The 25,308-nt window shown below is 36.1% G+C and overlaps 1 non-coding gene across 1 annotated transcript; it reads right to left on the reverse strand.

Annotated features, from left to right (window-relative positions):
• Window positions 1-23,583: 23,583 nt before the first annotated feature.
• LOC128286292 (small nucleolar RNA R71) lies at window positions 23,584-23,689 on the reverse strand. The gene has a single exon (XR_008276835.1). It is a non-coding gene; the product is annotated as a small nucleolar RNA R71 (small nucleolar RNA).
• Window positions 23,690-25,308: the final 1,619 nt, after the last annotated feature.

A 25,308-nucleotide genomic window follows, 5' to 3' on the forward strand; every position in this document is an offset into this window, starting at 1 on the left:
CAGCAGTTTCAACAATTTCAATCTCGTCCATTTGGAGCATCACAATATTATAGACGTTTGAGTTCTAATTCTACTTTCAAGAATTCGAAACCTCATTATGCTACTAATAAATTGCTACCAAAACATGATGAGACTAAACCTTTTGAGTGAAAAAGTAGGGCTCCTATAAAACCTTCTTCTACATCTTCTAAGCAGCCCACTTCTACTAATTTTTCACCAAAACAACAAATAGCTCATGACATTGAATGTTCTACGTGCAAAGGGCATGGGCACTATAACCGTAATTGATCCAACACGAGACTTTTGTTGATAAAAAAAGATGATAGTGAGAATTTTTTCCTCGAATATATGGAGTTAGATGAGACAGAAGTGTCATGTTCTCCTACTGAGGTATATTGTATTGAATTGGATATTCATAACACTTGTGAGGGGGTTATGGGTAGTGGGGAAGAAAAAATTGAAAAGACAGAGAGAAAAGAGACTTTTAGTGATAAAAGTCTACTTGATGGTCCACTTTTGGTGAGTGAAAATAAATATGAGGTAAAATTGAAGAGTTCTCAAGTGGGAAAAGAAAATGAAAAACAAGAAAATATTCATGCAAAAGTGAGGAATGATTATAGTTTAACTAACCATAACTCGAATTTGTTTAGTGTTGCTTCCTTGTTACAGGATTTTAAGGATCCATTGATGGACTTCCAATTGCATTACTATACCATCGATCTACACTTTTACTTGTGGGTTAGGTAAGTTGAACATTAATAATTTTCCACAAGTTCTACAAGGTAAGAAAGGTAAGAAAACATTAGAAATTGATTTAAGAAGGCATACAATAAATATTTTTGATAAGTATGCTCCTAATTTTGTTTTCCTTACAACATGCTTTCTCGTTGGTCAAATTTCATTAAAACTTGGTCTAAAAGTTTAATTGATTTTATGGGTTAATCTAGATTTGTAAATGTTAAAAATTATTTTTGTTGCACTAGATAGGTTTATTAAAGCAATTTATATATTTTCTCTTGCAATAAAATTTTCTATCTTGACCTTTAATGATGAATTTTTTCATAATCTTAACAATCTTTATTTTTAAAATTATGTGAAATTCTTGGCTCATCCTTGGAAATTCCTATGGATGACCATGTATATTCAAAGAAAGTTACAGCTTATTTTTTACTTGAACACTCATGTGCCCAATATTTTTTTTTATTTAGTGTTGATGGTTTGTTTTTGAAGGAGTGATACTTGATTCATAGTCATTCGGGAGATCAAAATCATATCTTTGATCCTAGAGACAATTTTGGCGCACAAGAAAGTTTAGGTGATAGTTTTGGCACAAAAGAAAGTCTAGGTAAGTATTTTTTTTCATTTTATTGTTATTTGTTCTAATCCCTTTTCTTTTTGTGCTGCTAAAGATTCAGGGATGGATTTTCTTAAGGAAGGGGGAATGATGCAAGTCTCAAGGCATAATTTCAAACCCATGGATGTGACGGGCTCACACTACCTCAAGGCCTAACAACTATGTCAAAGTTAAAGCAAATCAAATCAGGATTCTATCAAAGATAAGATTCGAGGATGAATCTTTTTGAGGAAAGCGAGAATGATACATGCATAGATGGGGTGAAATTTATTAAATTCCATTAACTGAAGTTGCCAAATTTCAAGTTTGGAAAATCAGTAGACTTTCGATGACTTTTTAGATGGGATCCAAGCTTTTCTGGATTGAGATGTCTTCATAGAGTTTGAAGACATATCTCTTTATCCTTGAAACACACTTTGAATCAGTTTTGAGTTTGGGAGGTTAAGTTATGACCATTTTAATAAAGACTACGTGAATAGAATTTTTGGACGTGATTGTGATAGGAATTACGAGTTTCGAGCTTTTAATTCAAGTTTAAATCATATTGGGTTCGAGTTTTGGGCTTAATTCTTATTATATATGAGCCCTATATTTTATTTGTCAACTCTTATTATTTTATTATTTTATTATTCTAAATTTTAATAATTATTAAGTAGTTTAAGTTATTAGGAGTTGTACGTGAACAAGAAAGTTTAGTTTAAAACTACTTCTTGTTTAGATTAATTAGAGTTCTAGTATACTTAAGAGTTTTATTTAGATTTATTTAGCTAGTCTGTATATAGGCCTTTGCATTGTACACAAATCATTCAATTTATTGTTATTGAACTTCTCTTTTGAGTTAATAAAGTCTCTTTGAGTTTTTTTTTTTAAGAATTTCTCTTGAGTTTCTTTTGGAAGAGTTTTAACAATCTTTTCAGATTGTGGAAATCAGCTTCAGACTTTTTCTTGCTAGGTTTTCTTTCTTGGAGGGGAAATTCGAGCCGCTTGAACGGGGTTGTGGATTCTTCGTGTTTCCAAGGCTTCTTAAGGCTTATACATACCACATTCTTTCTTTCCATCTATCTTCTTTATTTTCTTCCTTATTGTTCTAATTGTAGATTTATTATTCTATTTTAATTATCTTAGTTATTTATTTTAATCATTTTATCTAACTTGGATTTGATTGTGTTTCAGGTTATGTCAAAATCCAAGTTTCTTTCCCAATATCTACATGTAACACCCCGTACCCGAGACCGTTGCCGGAGTCGGACACGAGGGGTTTGCAGACTTAAATCACTTATTTGCACAGTCCATTTTAAATTTCCAAACGAGCTGGCTAACTGCGTCACTTTCACCTTAAAAATCATATCTCGAGTTCCAAAACTCGAAAACCAGTTCCATAAATTTTTCCTGAAACTAGACTCATATGTCCATCTACAATTTTTTTTCTAGAATTTTTGGTCGAACCAATTAGTACATTTTATTAGTTAAATTCTCCCCTGTTTCAGGGTTCGACTACACTGACCTTTGCGCATTACGACTTGGATATCTCCCTGTACAGGGCTTCAATACTGATTCCGTTTATTTCTATAGAAACTAGTCTCGAAAAGGAATCTATACATATATGGAATGAAGTATAATTATCTCTGGTTAATTTATAATGAATTTCCAAAGTCGGAACAGGGAATCCAGAAACCGTTCTGGCCCTGTTTCACGAAAACTTAAATATCTCATAATATACTGTTCATATGATCGTTTCGTTACTTTCCTATGAAAATAGATTCATAAAGGTTCGATTAAATAACTTATTCACTATTTAATTCCATTCCTACTATTTTTAGTGATTTTTCACATTCACGTCACTGCTACTATCAGCATCTATTTTTAAGGTAGACTTTACCTATTACATAGTTTCCATGATTCAACTAGCCCTTTAGCATATATAGCACAAAATATGATCATGATTAACCATTCCAATGGCTAATCGTTCCCAAACATTTCCATACCTCTTAACGAACATCATACAAGACGATTATAATACTAAGCTCAAAGTGTATATAAGCCATTTTCGCATGGCTATCCAAATTTATACAAAACCAAAGGGTCCATGACCAACAACAAAACGGGTAGTCCTATACATGCCATTTCAAAGTTCAACCAAAAGTGTACCAAAGGGGGCTTTGATAGTGTGGGCGACTTCGACTTCAATAATCCCGAGTCCGATAGCTGACGAACCAAAATCTATAAAATAGAGATTCAAAGAACGGAGTAAGCATTTAATGCTTAGTAAGTTTGAGCCATAAAATTAGACACAACTAAAGTGTAGCATTCATATGGCTAAACAGATAATTTCATATGCACAAATTCTCAATATCATACTTACTTCACATTACCAACCCTTATATTCATACACAAAAGATCAACTTAGCCAAAGGCCGGTAGCTCATTTATCGACTGAGCGAATACTAATTGTAAGGGATCAACTAAATCAATGCATATACGAGACATACCTCATTGCTGGGATTTTACGAGCATATTAATTGAAACTATTACAGCAAGGTCGCTCATTCCCAAGCCAAGTACCTTCGGGATTTAACCGGATATAGCTACTCGCTCAATGCCTTGGGACATAGCCGGATATAGTAACTCGCATCAATGCCTTGAGACTTAGCCCGGATATAGTAACTCGCACAAATGCCTTCGGGACTTAGCCGGATATAATAACTTCGCACAAATGCCTTCGGACTTAGCCCGAAACTAGTCACTAGCATAAAATGCCTTCGGACTTAGCCCGGTTATCATCCAAATTTTCATGCACATATCAATAAATCATGACACATCTATATTTCATTTTCATAATTAGAGTTCAAACACAAGTCACGTATTAAGCAATCCCATTTTCGGCTCACTAGCCACATACAAACAGCATGGTTTAGTTTGCTTTATGACACGATCTCTATGCACATACGGCTACCCGTCATACGTATAGACTAATTAACTTAACATATAATTCAAGTAGAATCATCATATCACCGTATATTTGTTATGCTCAGACGTCATGACTTAATCAAATCGTAAACTAAGTCTCGTTACTCGAAAACTTACCTCGGATGTTGTCGAACGATTCCGATGGCTATTTGACCACTTTTTCCTTCCCTTTATCGGATTTAGTTCCCCTTTGCTCTTGAGCTTAATTTAACAAATAAATTGATTTAATCATTTGAGCATCGAAAAGAGGAACTCAAAGTACTTAGCCCATATATATACATTAGACATTAAAGTCACATACATATGAAATCATGAATCAACTCAACATATTAACCCACACTCCCTTTTAGCCGATTGTCTAAGCCAAAATAAAAGCATCAATATGCTTGCCTCTAACCGAATACATGCAACACCAATCTTCTTTCTATGGCCGAATATGCATGTCTATGTTGAGGTCGATTGCAACACTTAATACATTCTACAATTATGGTTACTTGTATTGACTAAATACCAATTCGTTTTAAGTTCAAAACATGACTAATACACATATATACTCTAGAGATCAAATACTAACATTTGCACTTCACCTTACTACCATTTTCATCCAAATAACATGATCAACAACCATGCTTCTCTTCTACTTCCTAACATGGCCGAGTGCATCAAGACACCATACCACTTAAATTTTGGTCATGGGTTAAACAAAGAACTTAAGGCCTAACTCAAGAATGCTAAAAAGAAAATCCACCACCACATGTATCATTACAAAGCTTCACATTTAGCATGCAAATGGCATCAATCACAAATCCTCCTTAGTCAAACTTAACCCATCTTCATGCCTCATCACCACAACATCAAACATCAACCAAGAAGACAACACCCATGGCCGAATATCATCTCCATCACATAGCAAAGATCTAAACCATGGGCTAGATAGAACTCAAGCTAACAAATAAATAAAATAAAAACATGCATGAATCTCATGGAACAACACCAAACATACCTCCTCCTAAACACCAACCAACCGAACAAGAAGCAAGAAAATCCTTTCTTCTTCCTTTCTCCTTAAAATTTTCGGCCAAAGATGTTCAAGGATGAACACTTTTTTTTTTGTTTTCTTTCTTCAATTCACGGCAATGGGGGGGAGGAATGGGTGAGACAATTTTTTTTTCATCACTCCTCCCTTTGCATTACTTTAATCCTAACCCCTTTTTTTATTCTTTCTAACATAACACACTAACACAACATGTTTACAACATGTTTCCACCCATAGCATGGCCAGCCACTATGCATTATTTTGGGTAATTTGACATGCAAACCCATCATTTTCACAACATGCATTATTAGGCCACTTTACATTTTCCTAGCACATTTCTAAATTTTCTCACATAAGTCCTATTTGATAAAATTCACTTACAATTAACAAAATTCAAACATGAAATTTTCACACATGCATATATACATAAAATAAGCATCAAACATGACAGCTAATTATTTTTATGACTCGGTTTTGTGGTCCCGAAACCACTTTCCGACTAGGGTCAATTTGGGGCTGTCACACTACAGCCCTAAGTCAAAATGTGACTTGAACAAACTTTATGATCTGCTTCCACATTCATCCACTCTCATTCCGTAGTAGTAACTTAGGTTGAAATTTATAAGCCTCCGAAATGACCTTTCAAATTCCTATAAAGGGCCTTTCAAATTCAACATTCAACTAGCTATTAAAAAAAATTTAAATTCGGTTATAACTCATGGTAGATAGCCCAAAATTCATGTCTCTTCACTTGATTCATGTAAAGCTAAAAAGGCATGTCTCTTCACTTCATGAAAGCTTAATGTTCCTTAATTGTATTGTTTTGTAGTCCCTTCATCTCCTTTAAAACTAAATATTTTTGAATGCTTGGGTTGGCAACTCTTTTATTGGCACCATAATGAGCTTTGAGTGCATGAAATCAATCAGATTTGAAGAGCCACTCTTGGTCCATTTGAGCAGTCACAATGCATCAACATTGAAAGCTGATTCTTGAATGATTTTTGTGCATTTATTCACCTTAAACACACACCGAAACGTCCACTTCATGCCCCAGCAATTAAGTGACTAAATAAACACTCTTTTATGTCAAAACCGAATAGCCTTTGAAGGCAATCCCAAATAGCCTTTTAAAGTTTTAAATAGACTAACCATTAGACTTCTCTCTAGGAAAAATTAAACAAGCATTAGATATTAAACATTAAACATTTCAGCTTTTCACATTTTTATTTAGCTGAAACATTTAATTATGACACACATATTTAATGATAGAAATCAACATAGTATAAACATATTTAATGACACACTTCACACTAATGAACAAACTTGTCATTAACATATGAGACATAAATATAATGTATGACATAATTAAAATGCAAACATATTATTAATACATGCATAGTAATGTCTGATGTGATCTCAAATAGGCTAAATACCAAGTTGTCCATGTCTATACCATTAGGGCTGAAAGATGAGGAGAATTCAAGATAGAATCCAATTGAAATTCCTATTGGACCTATGACCTGGGCTAGATCCAAGAAGCTTAAAAAGACAATGATGGACCTAATTCAACAAGTTTGGGCGGAACATGAGAAGTCCAACCCTTATTGGACCCAAGATAATGACCTAAGTCCATGCAATGTTTTGCATGTGGCTGTTTGTTTAGTTTAATTAATTTTATAGCTTTTAAGTATGTCTTGTTTATTATTTGTATCTTTTAATACTTGCATTATGTGTTCTACATATTAATTAAGTTATGCATTAAAGCATCTCATATGTTAATAAAGTTTGGGTTTGAGTTGCATGTTCAGTAATAAATTTGTGTATGAATGTTTATAGTATGCTAATTTTTATGTGTATTTAGTAATTGTTTAGTGCTGAATTATCTATCTTGTAGGTGACTATTCATAGGACTAATGACTCTTCAAGTTTGGATGGCTTTCAAACCTTCAAAGTTTATTATGGTGGCTATTCAAATGGACCAAGGAAGACTCTTCAAATTTGATAGTTTTGGAGCCTTCAAAACTCATTATGACACCATTTTAAGAGGTTTTTGCACAAATCCTTTGATATTCGATTTTAAGGGAGATAAAAGAACACCAAATAACACATTAAGGGAACATTAATTCACCAACAAGTAAGGATACATGACTTTTCAAATATACATGAATCAAGTGAAAAGACATGACTTATTGGCTGTCCTACATGAGTTAAACCAAATCTAAATGCTTGTAGTAACAGTGAGTAAATGTCGAATTTGAAAGGTCCTATATAAAAATTTCAATAGTCATATTAGGCCAATAAATAACTTGTAAAAAGACAGTGGATGAACACGGAAATGGATCATAAAGTTTATTCAAGTCACAGATTTGACTTAGGGCTCTAGACGTTCAAAAAGAAACTTGGAATCTGACATCACTTGAAATGCAAATGAATGAAAGTTAGATAAAATTAAAGAAAACAATTAACAATAAATAACTAAGATGAATAAAATAGAATAATGAAATCTAAGATTAGAATTAATAAATAAGAAAATAAAAAAGATAGATGAAAATATAGAACGTGGTATGTAAAAGTCCTAAGAACCCTTGGAAACACGAAGAGTCCACAATCCCCTTCAAGCGGCTTTAATTTTCCCACCATGAAAGAAAACTTGATAAGAAAAAGTTTGAAGATGATTCCCATAATCTGAAAAGATTGTTAAAACTCTTCTAAAAGAAACTCAAGCGAAATTCTTGAAAAGAAAACTCAGATAGAATTTATTAACTCAAAATAAAAGTTGAATAATAATGAATTGAATAAATTTAAATAAAATTCTTAAGTATACTAGAACTCTAATTAATCTAAATAAGAAGTAGTTTTAAACTGAACTTTCTTATTAACGTAAAACTCCTAAATAAATTAAACTACTTAATAATTATTAAAATTCTAGAATATTAAAATAATAAAATAATAAGAGCTAATAAAAACAATATTGTGCTCATATATAATAAAAATTAAGCCTAAAACCTAAATCCAATATTATTTAAACTCAAATTAAAAGCCCAAAAATCGTAATTCCCACCATAATCACGTCCAGAAATTTTACTTGCGCTGTCTCTATTAAAATGGTCATAACTCAAGATCCCAAACTCAAAATTGAATGATTCAAAGTGCGTTTCGAAGCTAAGAGATAGGCACTCAAACGCCATGAAGACATCTCAACCCAGAAATGCCTAGGTCCTAAAAAGTCGTCGCAGGTCTACTGATTTCCCAAACATGAAAATTGGTAGCTTCGGTGAATGGAATTTAAAAAATTTCACCCCATCTGTGTATGTATCATTCCCTCTTTCCTTGAAATGATTCGTCCTTGAATCTTATCTTTAATCGAATCTTGGTTTGATTTATTTGACCGTTGACATTATTGTTGGGCCCTGAGGTGGTGTGAGCCCATCACATCCATGGGTCTGAAATTGGGCATTGAGACTCACATCATTCCTCCATTCCTCAAGAAGATTCGTCCCTGAATCTTTATGTAACACCCCATACCCGTAACCCACGCTAGAGTGAAATATGAGACATTACTTAACTCGATCTCATGCACACAAACATTTCCCAAGTCACCGAGACTTGATCCAAATTAGAACTTTTTCAATTTCTATATAAAACTTTTTATTATGGGCCTACGAGGCCCAAATCGACCATTGAAAACTATTTGAGATCAATCCGGGTCCTTAAACTTTCTAGAGAAAATTTGACTTTGAAACAGGGCACACGCCCCTATAGAGGGGTAACATGCTTGTGTGGCTCACACGGCCTAGGTAATATAGGGACACGCCCGTGTCCTCCACCCGTGTGGAATTAATTCTAAATTCACACCTACAATGTAACACCCCGTACCCGAGACCGTGGCCGGAGTCAAACACGAGGTGCTAACAGACATAATATATTTATTTTCACAGTCCATTTAAAAATTTCCAGACAGCTGGCTAACTGTGTCACTGTCACCTTAAAAATCATATCTTGAGTTCCACAACTCGAAAATCAGTTTCGTGATTTTTCCCTGAAACTAGACTCATATATAAATCTACAAATTTTTTTCTAGAATTTTTGGTCAGACCAATTAGTACAGTTTATTAGTTAAATTCTCCCATGTTACAGGGATTGACTACACTGAACCTCGCGCATTACAACTTGGATATCTCCCTGTACAGGGATTCAATACTGATGACGTTTGTTTCTATAGAAACTAGACTCAAAGAGGAATCTATACATATATGGTATGACTCCTAATTATCTCTGGTTAATTTATAATGAATTTCTAAAGTCGGAACAGGGAATCCAGAAACTGTCCTGGCCCTGTTTCACAAAAACCTAAATATATCTTAACATACAACTCATATGACCGTTTCGTTTCTTCCATATGAAATTAGATTCATCAAGGTTAATTTACATAATTTATTCACTATTTAATTCCATTCCTACTATTTTTAGTGATTTTTCACACCCACATCACTGCTGCTGTCAGCATCTGCCTTTAAGGTAGAGTTTACCTATTTCATAGTTTCCATGATTCAATTAGCCCTTTTTGCATACATAGCACAAAGTATAATCATGATTAACCATTCCAATGGCTAATCGTTTCCAAACATTTCCATACCTCTTAGTGATCAACATAAAAAACGATTATAGTACTATGCTAAAAACATATATAAGCCATTTTCGCATGGCTATCCAAATTTACACAAAATCCATGGGTACATGACCAACAACAAAAAGGGTAGTCCTATACATGCCATTTCAAAGTTCAACCAAAATTTGTACCAAAAGGGGGCTTTGATAGTGTGGGAGACTTTGACTTCCAAAAATCTCGAGTCCGATAGCTGACGAGCCAAAATCTATAAAACAGAGAAACAAAGAAACGGAGTAAGCAATTTATGCTTAGTAAGTTTTGAGCAAGGGATTCCAGCACAACAAAAGCATAGCATTCATATAGCTAAACGGATAATTTCATATGCACAAATTCTCAATATCATACTTACTTCACATTACCAACCCTTATGTTCATACACAAAAGATCAACTTAGCTAAAGGCGGTAGCTCGTTTATCAACCGAGCGAATACTTATTTGTAAGGGCTCAACTAATTCAAAGCACATACTGAAACATACCTCATTGTTGGGATTTCACAAGCGTATTAACTGAAATTTTTACAGCAAGTTCATTCATTCCTGAATCACGTACCTTCGGAGTTTAACCGGATATAGCTACTCGTTCAAATACCTTCGGGACATAGCCCCGTTATAGTAGCTCGCACAAATGCCTTCGGGACTTAACCCGGATTTAGTAACTCGCACAAATGCCTTCGGATCTTAGTCCAGATTTAGTAACTCGCACAAATGCCTTCGGATCTTAGTCCGGATATAGTCACTTAGCACAAAGCCTTTGGGACTTAGCTCGGACATCATTCGAAGAACCATGCACACATATATCAATAAATCATGACACATCCATATTTCATTTTCATTACCAAAGCTCAACACAAGACACTTATCATATTTACAATTTCAGCTCAATAGCCACATACAAAGAGCATGATTTTGATTTACTTAAGACATAATCTAATCGAATCATAATTTAAGTTCCATTACTCGAAAACTTACCTCGGATGTTGTCGAACGGCTTCAACGGCTATTCGATCACTTTTTCCTTTCCTTATCCAACTGTGGTCCCTAAGCTCTTGAGCTAATTCAAACAAATTTAACTTATCAAAGTCTCATTTTGCTAGCTTATGGCGAATATGACAAGGAGTTTGATAGGTCATATCGCCACCTTTTAGCTCAAATACACAATGATCATACGCATTTTTAATCACATCAACAATTTAATACAATTCATTCGAACATCAAAAGAGAAGCTCAAGGTACTTAGCCCATATATACATTAGACATTAGAGTCACATATGTACGAAATCACGAATCGAATTCAACATACTAGCTAATATTTCCCTTAGCAATTTTCTAAGTCAAGCTAAAGCCATCAATAGGCTACCAATGGCCGAACATACACATCTATGCTAAGGCCGATTGCAACACTTAATACATTCTACAAGTATGGTCACTTGTGTTGACTAAACACCATTTGTTTCAAGTTCAAAACTTGGCTAATACACATATATACACTATTAAAGCATCCTCTCCTTTACACTAATTCAACACATGCATTACCCATAATATACCAAATTACATTCGCCTTAGCACACAACTTGCTAGCCGATTCTTCTCCATCTAGCAACTAATGCACATCTGAGCTCATTTGTTAGACTCTACTTCATCTAACAACAACCTTATTTCTCTTCTATATCCTACCATGGCCGAATGCATCACAACACCTTACCATTTCAATTTTGGTCATGATTGAACAAGGAACTTAATGTCTCACTCAAGGATGCTAAAAGGAGATTCAAGAGTTATCAATCCACCATCACATGCATCATTAACAAGCTTCACATTTAGCATGCAATGATATCAACACAAAATCCACCTTGGCGAATACCATCCCCATGACATAGCAAAGATTTGAACCATGGGCTAATAAGAACATCAAGCTAGCAACTAAAAAAACATGCATGAATCTCATGGCCCAACATCAAACATACCTTAATCTTGATACAAGTATGGCGAACCTCCTCCTAATCCTCTTCTAAACCAAACATGGAGCAAGAACTCCTTCTTTCTTCCTTAGAATTTTCGCCAAAAGAAATGAAAAGGATGAACACACTTTTTTTTGTTTCCTTTTCCTCAACTCACGGCAATGGGGGATCACACACCTTCTTTCCTTTTTCCATTTCTTTATTACCCATACTCCTTATTTTATTTATTCCAACATAACCCATTTACACAACATGTTTTATGACATGTTTTGCCCATCACCCTTTGTCATGGCCGCCACTAGGCTTTAATTTAGGGAAATTTGACATGCAAGCCCATCATTTTCACAACATGCATTAACAGCCACTTTACATTTGCCTAGCACATTTCTAAATTTTCTCACATAAGTCCTATTTGATAAAATTCACTTACAATTAACAAAATTCAAACATGAAATTTTCACACATGCATATGTACATATAATGAGCATCCACTATGACGGCTAATTATTTTTATGACTCGGTTTAGTGGTCCCGAAACCACTTTTCGACTAGGGTCAATTTAGGCTGTCACATATAAGGGTTTTCACACGGCCTGACACACGCCCTTATACCTAGCTCGTGTCCCTCACACGGCCATGACATGCCCGTGTCCTCGCCCGTGTGCAAAAATATGGACATTTTGTTTCTAACTTCAGCATCCCCAAAATATCACACGGTCAATGCACATGCCCGTGTGCTAGGCCTTGTCCATCACACGGCTGAAACACACGACCATGTCTCTACCTGTGTGTTTACTATCATGCATACTGACTTGAAATTTTTACGTGTAGGGGACACACAGTAGGACCACATGCCCATGGGGCAGACCGTACGTCCACACGGTCTAAACACATGCTCGTGTGTCTACCCGTTTGGACAATATAAGACTATTTACCAAGCCTATTTGCCACCCTTACACAACCTACATAATAGCAACCACAATCAAGACAAGACTATCCCATGCAACCAAATTAGCCATAATAAAAAATATTCCATTTGTGCATTTTACTCGTCTATGAAAATAACATCTTTGCATATAAATCAAAATGTATATTAGCCATCATTTAAGGCTTAATACAAAATGAAGGGTTCCCAACCCAAGCCAACACATTTGGCCAGTTTTCAATGTCACAAAAATAGCAAAATACATGCCATATTCAAAAATATAAATCAAACTATACTGAAAGCTTCAATTGATAGTGTGATCGATATCTCTGATTTTCGTTTATCCTTTACCTAGATAGGTGGCACTATAAGAAAATGGAAAAGGAGAGGGAGTAAGCATAAAGCTTAGTAAGTTGCACATAAATAAATATACAACATATCTTTACCATTCATCAATAAGTATCATAATACACAAGTGGCATAAGAAAAACTTACTCATCAATATTCATTACACCTCATATAGCATATATTGAACTCACATTTCATACATACCATATAGGTACTTGTGCCACTCATAACACGGTTACACTTTCCTAGTTAAATTTAAATCATACTTTCACCATTGAACCATTTGGATTATTATCGGATACTCATATAGCCTTCAATGTGATGTGGGGTTAGACATTGACGCCATGTCCCAAACATGGTCTTACACAAGTTCTAGTGTATCTGTGCCGATGCCATGTCCCAGACATGGTCTTACACTGACACATCTCGTAGCCGATGCATGTCCCAGACATGTCTTATACTAGCTTACGTCTCGAGGCCGATGCATGTCCCAGACAAGTCTTACACTAGCACTTGTCTCAATACCGATGCCATGCCCCAGACATGGTCTTACACTGGCTCTCATAATGTGGCTGATGCATGTCCCAAGCATGTCTTACACTAGCTGACAATAACCCATATGTTATGGCATGAATATCCGGTTTAGTTCCTAGGTTCAAACGAGAACTCTACTATCTCTATTACCATCATGCTTTCTCAATTCCACAATCAATCAATTCATGCTATATTAATGTCAAGTACAATTCAACACATACATTAACACTGTAGCTATATCATTTACATACAACTTACCTCAGATTAAAAAATGTGGCGACTAGTCAATTTGTTTGACTTTCCCCCGGTCTAGGTTCAGATTCGGTATATCTTGATTTATAATAACAAAATGCACTTATTTAGTCACTTTATCAATCTAGGCACTCCACAATCCATAATTGGGCAAGATAACCAATTTGCCCTTAGACTTTCGCAAAATGACCATTTTTTCCCTAAGTTTGAAAATCGACTTTTATCGAATTTCTTCACATCTTAAGCCTAGTCGAACCCTTTTTACTCTTATAGAAACTCCAAATTCTCACTATTTCACATATTTAACATCTATTTTACAACTTGTGCAAAATGGTCCTTTTAGGTGTTTTCATGCTAACACTTTTCACAAAAGTTGGTTATAAGACACCCAAGACTCATTTCTTTAACAAAAACTCAGCAACATTACAAATCCTTTCATGGAAAAACCCTAAAATCTTATTCATTTTGCAAAATAGTACCCTCATTTGAAAGCTTATGCTCCAAGGGTCTCAAAAGTACAAAAATATTCAAGAAAAGCCATAAAAATCACTTACTTGTAAGAGGAATGAGTTGCTGAAATTTTTGAAGCTCAAACCCCTAACAATGGCTGATAATTGGTGGTAAAGAAGAATGAATGAAAGAAAAAGATGATAGCTAGGCTTAGGGCATTATTATATCATACATTATGTCATCAACTTATTTAATGTTGACTTTTCAACATTTTTACCTCCCATGGCCAGCCAAGCTATCACAATAGGATCTAATTTCCCTTTAAAGACCTCCAATTTTTATTCTCTAGCTATTTGACACTTTTAGCTATCAATTTAGGACTTTTGTATTTTATGCGATTTAGTCCTTTCTCACAATTGGACTTGCAAACATCAAAATTAACTCACCATTTTTTTTTCATACACTTATATAAACATGCAATGACTCCAAAATAGTAATAATAAAATAATTTATTCAACTCCGAATTTATGGTTCTAAGACCACTATTCTAACTAGGCCTTAAATTGGGCTGTTACATTTCTCCCCCTTAGGGATTTTCGTCCCTGAAAATCTTACCGATGAATAAGTTTGGGTACTTATCTCTCATAATCTCCTCGGGTTCCCATGTGGCTTCCTCGACTCTATGTCTATGCCACAAAACTTTCATGAGTGCAATACTCTTATTCCTCAACTATTTGACTTCCCGAGCTAAAATCTTGACCGGCTATTCGCCATAAGTCATGTCCGGATGAATTTCAACCTCGATTGGCGCAATCACATGCGAAGGGTCTGATCTATACCGACGTAGCATGGATACATGAAACACGTCGTGAATCTTTTCCAATTTTGGTGGCAATGCCAAACGATAGGCAACCGGTCCTACTCTCTCGATAACCTCATAAGATTCTATGAAGTGAGGACTCAACTTGCCTCTTCTACGAAATCTGAGGACTTTCTTCCACGGGAATACTTTCAAAAAATTTCGATCACCCACTTGAAATTCGATCTCTTTACATTTTAAATCCGCATAGGATTTCTATCTATCCGAAGTGGCCTTCAAATAGTCACGAATCACTTTAACTTTCTCTTCAGTCTCTTTGATTAAATCGACCCTGTGAATCTGACTCTCTCTGAGTTTAGTCTAATATAAGGGAGTTCGACACTTTGCCCATACAAAGCTTCATAAGGCGCCATTTTCAGACTTGTCTGATAACTATTGTTGTAGGCGAATTCAACCAATGGCAAGTACCTTTCCCAACTACCTTGAATCTCTAGAACACAACACTGTAACACATCTTCTAAAATTTGAATCACTCTTTCCGACTGAATGTCGGTTTGCGAATGGAATGTCGTGCTAAAACTCAACTTTTTCCCCAATGCCTCTTGTAACTTTTTCCAAAACCTAAAGGTAAATCTCAGGTTTTTATCCGAAATAATCGACAAAGGCACTCCATGTAGCCTCGCAATCTCAGAAATGTACAAGTTAGCCAATCTTTCAAGGGAGTAGTCAGTACGCACTAGTATAAAATGTGCTGACTTTGTTAACCTATCCGAAATAACCCAAACAACATCCTTTTTCTTCATGGTTACCGGTAACCCTCACAAAATCTATGGTAATTCGATCCCACTTCCACTCTGGAACCGTTATAGGATGAAGTAGAGCCGAAGGTACTTGGTGTTCAGCTTTCACTTGCTGAAACATAAGACACTAGGAAACGAACTTTGAAATATCTCTTTCATCCCCGACCACCTATACATTTTCTTCGGGTCGTTATACATTTTTACACTCCCCGCGTGGACGAACAAACAACCATTATGTGCCTCTTGCAAAATCTTCTAAATAAACTCATTGCCCTTGGGTACAAAAACTCTATTTTTGAACATTAAACATCCATCAACACCTACACGAAACTCAGATTCATTTTTCGTCTCACACTGAGTCTTTTTAGCTTGCAACTCCTTATCATCTTTCTGAGCCTCACAGATCTCTTGTAGAAATGTCGTTCTAGCTCTCAACTCCACTAGGATCGAACCATCATCTAACAAAGCCAGTTGGGCATCCATTATTCTCAAAGCAAATAATGATTTTCTACTCAAGGCATCGGTGAACACGTTCGCCTTGCCTGGGTGATAGTCAATCACCAACTCATAATCCTTTATCAGCTCTAGCCACCTTCATTGCTGCAGGTTCAACTCCTTTTGAGTCATCAAATATTTGAGACTTTTGTGATCGGTAAATATTCAGCATTTCTCGCCATACAAATGGTGTCTCCAAATCTTCAATGCGAACACCATGGCGGCCAACTCTAGATCGTGTGTCAGGTAATTTTTCTCATGTGGTTTTAGCTGTCTTGAAGAATAGGCTATAACCTTGCCTTATTGCATGAGTACACACCCCAACCCATTCAAAGAGGCATTGCTATATATCATAAATTCCTTACCTAACTCCGATTCCACAAACACTGGGGCTTCGGTTAACAAAACCTTTAATTTCTCAAAAATTTGTTGGTACTTTTCTAACCACTCAAATTTGACATCCTTCTGTAGTAGTCTCATTATTGGAGTAGCGATCATAGAAAACCCTTGAACAAACCTTCTATAGTATCCAGCCAAACCCAAAAAGCTTCGGACTTTTGTCACATTCTTTGGCGGTTTCCATTCAATAATAGCCGAGATTTTGCTTGGGTCAACTCTAATCCCGTCATCTGACACAATGTGTCCTAAAAATCCAACCTTCCTAAGCTAGAATTCACTCTTACTGAACTTGGCGTACAATTGTTTGTCTCTCAGGGTCTGTAATACAATCCTCAAATGCTTCGCATGTTCACTCTTATCAAGCGAGTAAATCAGTATGTCATCGATAAAGACCACCACGTACTTATCCAAATACGACTGAAAAATGCAATTTATCAAATCCATAAACACCGCCGAGGCATTAGTCAAACCAAAGGGAATGACGAGGAGCTCATAATGCCCATATCTTGTCCGAAACGCAGTCTTCGGTACATCTTGCTCTTTCACTCTTAATTGGTACTATCCTGACCTTAGGTTAATCTTGGAAAATACACTGGCTCCCTTTAACTGATCAAACAGGTCATTGATTCTTGGCAAAGGATACTTGTTCTTCACCGTTACCTTATTGAGCTATCTATAGTCGATGCATAACCTCATTGACCCATCTTTCTTTTTCACAAAGAGCACCAGAGCACCCTACAGGAAAAAGCTCGGTCTCGTAAATCCCTTGTCAGTTAACTCTTGGAGTTGAGCTTTCAATTCCTTTAACTCCGTAGGAGCCATCCTATACGAAGCAATCGAGATGGGTGTCATGCCCGGTATCAACTCGATTCCAAACTCTACTTCCCTCACCAGAGGTAATCCTGGTAATTCTTTCGGAAACACATCTATAAACTCATAAACCACTAGTATCGATTCTATCTTGAACTCAGACACTTGAGTCTTCAGCACAAAAGTAAGATAAGCCTCATATCCTTTCCTCAAATATTCCTCAACAGTCAAAGATGATACTATTATAGGAAAATTATCTGATTCATCTGGCCCAATCCAAGAACATTTTCGTCTTCACATTTCAAGTCAATAACTTTTCTCCCATAGTCCACTACAACACTATGATAAGTCAACCAATCCATCCCAAGGATTACATCAAACTCATTAAACGGCAATAAAATCAAGTTAAATGGAAAACAATGACTTTTAATTGTCAAAGGACAATTTTTACATACTTGGTCCATTAGCACATGTCTGCCTAAAGGGATAGACACTTTTATTACAAACTCAGTGGACTCTACTATCATGTTCATACGAGGTATCAATTCCATACAAACATAAGAGTAGGTAGACCCAGGTCAATTAAAGCAATAACAGATATTCCATGGATAGAAAAAGTACTCGTGATCACGTTGGGAGATTCTGCCTCTTCACGAGCATAAATAGCGTAAGTCCTTGCAACCGCTTTGCCCTTGGACCTCACTGCAGCATCTTTCGGTGCACCCCTACTAGTAGCCTTGCTTCTAGAGTTCTTTTGTGGTCTGCCCCTCAAAGGAGCACTAATTACCTTCGCTTCTTACTTTTTCTCTCTCTCTTCCATTTCAGGATAGTCTCGGATGAAATGTTCTAATGATCCACACTTAAAACAACCCCTTTCATTCCCCCTCACTCTTTAAAGTGGCACCTACCACATTGCAAACATTCTGGCCTATTCAACCGAGCATTACCAATGCTCGCGACAGAAGTGGTTTGGGCTCTAGAAGTTGTGTTCTGCTGGTTCTTGTTTCTATTCGAAAACCCCACTGAAACAGTCAATCAAGTAGCAAATTCCTTCGGTCTCTTAAATGAGGACTGATGTGACTACCCCATCTATCTCTTCTTTGAATCTCGCGACTCAATAGCTGCTTTCCTCCTCTCTTTCACCAACTCTTCTGACTTGCATTCTCTCTCAATGAGTACCACAAATTCTCTTAGTTCTAAGATGCCAACAAATACTCGTATATCTTCATTAAGACCATCATCGAACCTTTTACACATGGTGCTTCTGAGGACACGTACTCCCGTGCGTATTTGCTGAGTTTTACAAACTCTCATTCATACTCCATCACTGTTCTACTGCCTTGCTTTAACTATTAAAATTCCTTCCTCTTTTGGTCTATAAATCTCTAGCTAATATGCTTTTTCTGAAATTCTTCCTAGAAGAATTCCCAAGTGATCCTCTCTCTCGATACAATGAACACGAGAGTATTCCACCACTGATAAGTCGAATCCTGTAGGAATGACACTGCACACGTCACGCACTCTTCAGGCATGCACGACAATTCATCAAACACCCTGACAATATTCTCTAACAAAAACTCTGTTTTCTCTAGGTCGTCATCTAAGTTAGCCCGGAACTTCTCAACCCCTTGCTACCTAATCTTGTCTACCAGAGGCTTCTCCCTCCTAACCAAGTCCGCGCCTTGTGGAGCTACTGAGGCATACTGAGGAATCGGACAAGGTGGGGGAGGTAGAGTGTTCAGATTTGCATGAACGAACTCCGTGTACCAAGCATCCATCATTCAAAGATAGGCTTCTCTAGCCCCTCCGCCTTGGCCCATAGTCACGGGCTCGCTCTCAACTGGCGCGGTCCCCTCGGTAGGAGCCAGTTTGTTACTCTCCACTTTACTCATCGTGGCTCTGTTAAGATCCATTTACTATATAGAAATACAATTTATAATCGTCAGAAGTTGTCATACTATCAATATACAATTATGACATGTATAGCTAGACCCGTACTCTCGCTAGGTTAGTCCTAGAACCGACTAAACCATAACTCTGATACCACTAAATGTAACACCCCATGCCCGTAACCCACATTGGAACAAAATACTAGGCATTACTTAACTCAATCTTATGCACGCAAGTGTTTCCTAAGTCACCAAGACTTGATCCAAATTAGAACTTTTTCAATTTCTACATACAACTTCTTATTATGGGCCTACGAGCCCCAAATCGACCATTGAAAACTATTCAGGATCAACCTGAGTCCTTAAACTCTCTAGAGAAAATTTGACTTTGAAATAGGGGGCACACCCGTGTAGAGGGGCAACACACCCGTGTGGCCATTTCAACATGGTCGTGTTGATGGCTCGTGTGGCTCACACGGCCTATGTAATAGAGAGACACGCCTGTGTCCTCCATATGTGTGGAATTAATTCTAAATTCACACCTACAGGGGTTTTCACACAGCCTGGTACACGCCTGTGTGCCTGGCCCGTGTCCCTCACACAGCCATGAGATGCCCATGTCCTCGCCCGTGTGTAAAAATATGGACATTCTATTTCTGAGTTCAGCATCCCCAAAATATCACACAGCCAATGCACACGCTCGTCTACTAGGCCGTGTCCATCACACGACTGAGACACACAACCGTGTCTCTACCCGTGTGTTTACTATCATGCATACTGGCTTGAAATTTTTACGTGCAGGGGACACACGGCCGGACCACACGCCCATGGGGCAAACTGTGCGTCACACATGGTCTAGACACATGCCTTTGTGTCTACCCGTGTAGACAATATAAGGTATTTACCAAGCCTATTTGCCACCCTTACTTACACAACCTGCATAATAGCAACCATAATCTAGATAAGACTATCTCATGCAACCGAATCAGCCACAATAAACAACATTCCATTTGTGCATTTTACTCATCTATGAAAATAACATCGTTGCATATAAATCAAAATGAATATTAGCCATCATTCAAGGCTTAATACAAAATGAAGGGTCCCCAACCCAAGAACACATTTGGTCAGTTTTTAATGTCACAAAAATAGCAAAGTCTAAGCCCTTTACATGCCATATTCAAAAATAAATATCAAACTATACCGAAAGCTTCGATTGATAGTGTGATCGATATCTCTGACTTCGGTTGATCCTTGAGCTAGATAGATGGCACTATAAGAAAATGGAAAAGGAAAGGGAGTAAGCATAAAGCTTAGTAAGTTGCACATAAATAAATATACAACATATCTTTACCATTCATCAACAAGTATCATAATACACAAGTGGCATAAGCAAAACTTACTCATCAATATTCATTACACCTCATATAGCATATATTGAGCTCACATTTCATACATATCATATAGGTACTTGTACCACTCACAACACAGTTATACTTTCCTAGATAACTTTAAATCATACTTTCACCGTTGAACCATTTGGAATATTATCGGATATTTATTTAGCCACCAATATGGGGTCAGACATCGATGCCATGTCCCAGACATGGTCTTACATTGACACATCTCGTAGCCGATGCATGTCCCAGACATGTCTTATACTAGCTTACGTCTCGAGGCCGATGCATGTCCCAGACATGGTCTTACACTGGCTCTCATTATGTGGCCGATGCATGTCTCAGACATGTCTTACACTAGCTCACAATAACCCATACGTTATGGCATGAACGTATGATAAACCATAATTTATACATATTTTTATCCTATGCTTAGCACATTTAATGGATGATTTTTCCTTAAAATTGGTGAATTTGATGCTCCTAATACCTTAATTTCATGTTTTATACTTAGGTGAGCATAAGAGAGTGAAAAGAATGGGAAACGGGCTAAAAATAGAGAAAATGGTCCAACGTACAAATCAAAACGGCCTGGACTTCCTCACACGGGCAGACCACATGACCGTGTCCCTTTGGCAAGGTCAAAGCATGATTTACATGGGTAAATCACATGCCCGTGCCCATTTAACAGCCTTGACCACGGCCTTAAGAAATTGCACACGGGCGTGTCCCTACCAAGCCCAAGTTTAGTCCAATTCAGAAACAGACAATTTTGAGGGCTCTTAGCCATTCCAAAGCCTATAAATACACCCTAGAAGAGGAGAAGAGGAGGGACATACAAGAGGAAGCAAGGAATTGCTCAAGGAAAGCCGATTAATCCATCTCAGAAGCTGGATTCACCATCAAGACTGAAAATCTCCCTTCAGATTCCCTTAGGAGTTTTTGGTTTTCTTATGTTTTGTTATTTTTATTCTTTTGAGATGTGGTCTTTCATTAGTATGAACTAAAACCCCTAAATACCTAAGGGGAATGAAACCTAAGACAGATTTTGTTATTATTATCTGAATTCTATGATAAATATTTGAATTTTTCTTAATTATGTGTTCTTAATTCTTGTTTTGATATTCCAGGATATTGATTCAAGTTAAGCTCTTATTCAGAGGAGGAATAGACCCTGTCTAAGAGTAAATTTGTCATAATTAAGCAGAGTTGGTTGCACGCCTAGAGATAGGTTGACAAGATTTTTTCGGATTAGGGTGAAACCTAATAAGGGGATCCATAGATTGAGTTAATACAACCCTAGGGCGTTAATTAGAAAGAGATTTCAATTATTCAAACTAGGGTTAGACGTTGTTAGTCTCGAGAGAGATAATAACATAACTTAGGGATCTCTACAGAACAAGTTGAATGAATAAATTGTCTGATTCAGAGTCAAATAACAAGTGAAGTCTAGGTGGATTTTTCCTTAGGTATTGTCTCAATCAATCGAGTTTTCCAAAAAGTATTTTCCCCAAATTTCTTTTCTGTGATTTCTTAGTTTAGTTAATTAGTTAGATAAAGAAAACCTTTGTATTTTTATGCTAGATAATAAAAAGAAAGTTGATACTAGTACTTTTAGTTCCTTTGGGTTCGATAATCTGGTCCTACTAAAGCTATACTACTATTCGATAGGTACACTTGCCTTCATCGTGATAATAGTTAATTTCAAGAACGATTCATTATAAATATTTAAAACCTGTCACGAATATCACGTATCAAGTTTTTGGCGCCGTTGCCGGGGAACTAAGATATTAGAAACACTTGATTTTTATTACTTTAGCCATTTACTTTTACTGCAATTTAAATTTTATTCTAATTTTTATTACTAATTCTTCTTTTTCCCTTTTTTTGGCAGGTTCTTATAGTTTTTGACTAGAAGAAACCTGTCAAGACCATTACTTTTTGACAGTGAGATCAATCGCACAGTTCGCAAAAATAAAAAAGAAATAAGGTGCAGCTTAAGATACACAGCAGACGAGCAAGAGGATGATATTCAAACCACAACCGAGGAGATGGCTGAAAACCAAGAAAATTTGCTACCTCCTGAGATTGCTGTTAATCAAAATCCTACTCCGTGCACTATATATGATTAAGCTAAAACTTCTTTAACACGAACTGAATCTAGCATAGTTAGACCTGGTATAGCTGCAAATACTTTTGAACTGAAACCTAACATAATTCAAACGATACAGCAATTTGTTCAGTTTGATGGTTTGCAGGACAAAGATCCCAACGCTCACTTAGTAAACTTTTTAGAACTATGTGATACATTTAAAATTAATGGCATTTCAGATGACGCCATTCACCTTCGATTATTCCCTTTTTTATTGAGAAACAAAGCTAAACAGTGGTTGAATTCATTACCGCGGGGGTCAATCACAACTTGGGAACAAATGAGCGAAAAGTTCTTACTAAAATATTTTTCGCAGGCTAAAACGGCTAAATTACATAATGATAGCTCTTCTTTTGTGCAGATGGATTTTGAAACACTCTACGATGCATGGGAGAGATATAAGGACCTTTTGCGAAGTTGCCCTCACCATGGGTTACCACTCTGCTACAGGTTCAAACTTTTCATAATGGCCTGAATCTTTCGACTCAACAAATGGTTGACGCAGCTACTGGTGGAACCATCAATAATAAAACACCTGAAGATGCCTATGAATTTATAGAGGAGATGTCATTGAATAAATATTAGTGGCAAGTCATGAGGACAAATCCAACAAAAACAGCCGGTGTTTATAACGTCGATTCAGTCACCATGCTCTCTAATCATGTAATAGCCCAAAATTAGGTCTAGTTGGAACAGAGGTTTCGGGACCACAAAATCTGAGATATAAATAATTATTTTATGATTATTTTGAGGTCTATGATATGATTGCATGATTGTGTGAAAATTTCGTGAAGAAATTCTATGCATAAAGTGCTTAATTCGAAGTTAGGGACTAAATTGAATAAGTTGCAAAACCTGCATTCTAGAAGTTTCTAGTATGAAATTGATTTGAAATATTAATTAGGAGGTCTTAAATAGAAATTTGACCAATTTCTAAGTTATGGAAAAAAATTGGACATGGATGGAATTTTTGGAAAGTTTAGTAAGTAGTAAGGGTATTTTGGTCATTTAGGGGTAAAATGAATTAAAATACAAAATTAAAAGCCAATTTTGCTCATCTTCTTCACCATGGACGTGTATACCAAGGGAGACTCCATGTATAGGGTTTTCAAGCTTCCCAAGCTCAATTGTAAGTCCGTTCTAACCCCATTTTTCAAGTTCTTTACGTCTTTGGAGTCCCGATAACTTGATTTAGCTTATGCTAGCAATAATTCAACCTAGGGTTCATATTTGGAAAAATACCCATAGGTAAAATTTGTGTATTCTGGTGTTTTATGATACAATATAAGGTTTTAAGTTATGTTAGACAACTTGTGCTACTCGGTTTTAAGTGAAAACGAGCAAAAGGGCTTAATCGGTAAAAATACCTAATAGTCATAAGTATATGTTAGAGTGAGAATTTGATGTTGCCATAGAAGGGAAAAGTGATCATCATGTCATAAAACATAAGAATAAGGGATGAAGTTTAATTCCCGAGCCTAGGGGCAAAAGTGTAAAATGCAAAAGTTTAGGGCAAAATTGTAATTTTTCCAAAGTTTGAGTTAAGGACTGTTTTGAATAGTACATTAATTAAATAAGTAAAATATGATGTTTTAGATCCCGAAAACGAGATTTGAACCTAGAATGAGAGAAAAATCAAAATTGGGAAAGTTGGTAAAATGGCCGTTTTAATATCAAGGTAAGTTCATATGTATAATAAGCATTAATTTATGCATGTTTCAATGTAAAATTGATATATTTACTATGATCTCCGAGGTGTTGAAAGTATGTAAGTTGGTATGATAATAATACAACAATAATGTTGTAATTTATATTTGAAAGTTAAATTTAGTGAATTAATTGAATTATGTTAAATTAAATGATTATGGTGCCAAGTTTATGAATTGATTTAAAAATATGTCTATGGTACATGAAGTGCATTGAATTATCATACATAAATGTGATTTCTATGATTATGGATATTATGGGAAATTGTAAGTTCATATGATTTTTAATAAGACAATGTGTAATTTAATGTTATTATGTTGATATTAAATGAGATGTAAGTTTATATG

This window comes from Gossypium arboreum, chromosome 12, assembly GCF_025698485.1.
Source record: "Gossypium arboreum isolate Shixiya-1 chromosome 12, ASM2569848v2, whole genome shotgun sequence".
Lineage (NCBI taxonomy): Eukaryota > Viridiplantae > Streptophyta > Magnoliopsida > Malvales > Malvaceae > Gossypium > Gossypium arboreum.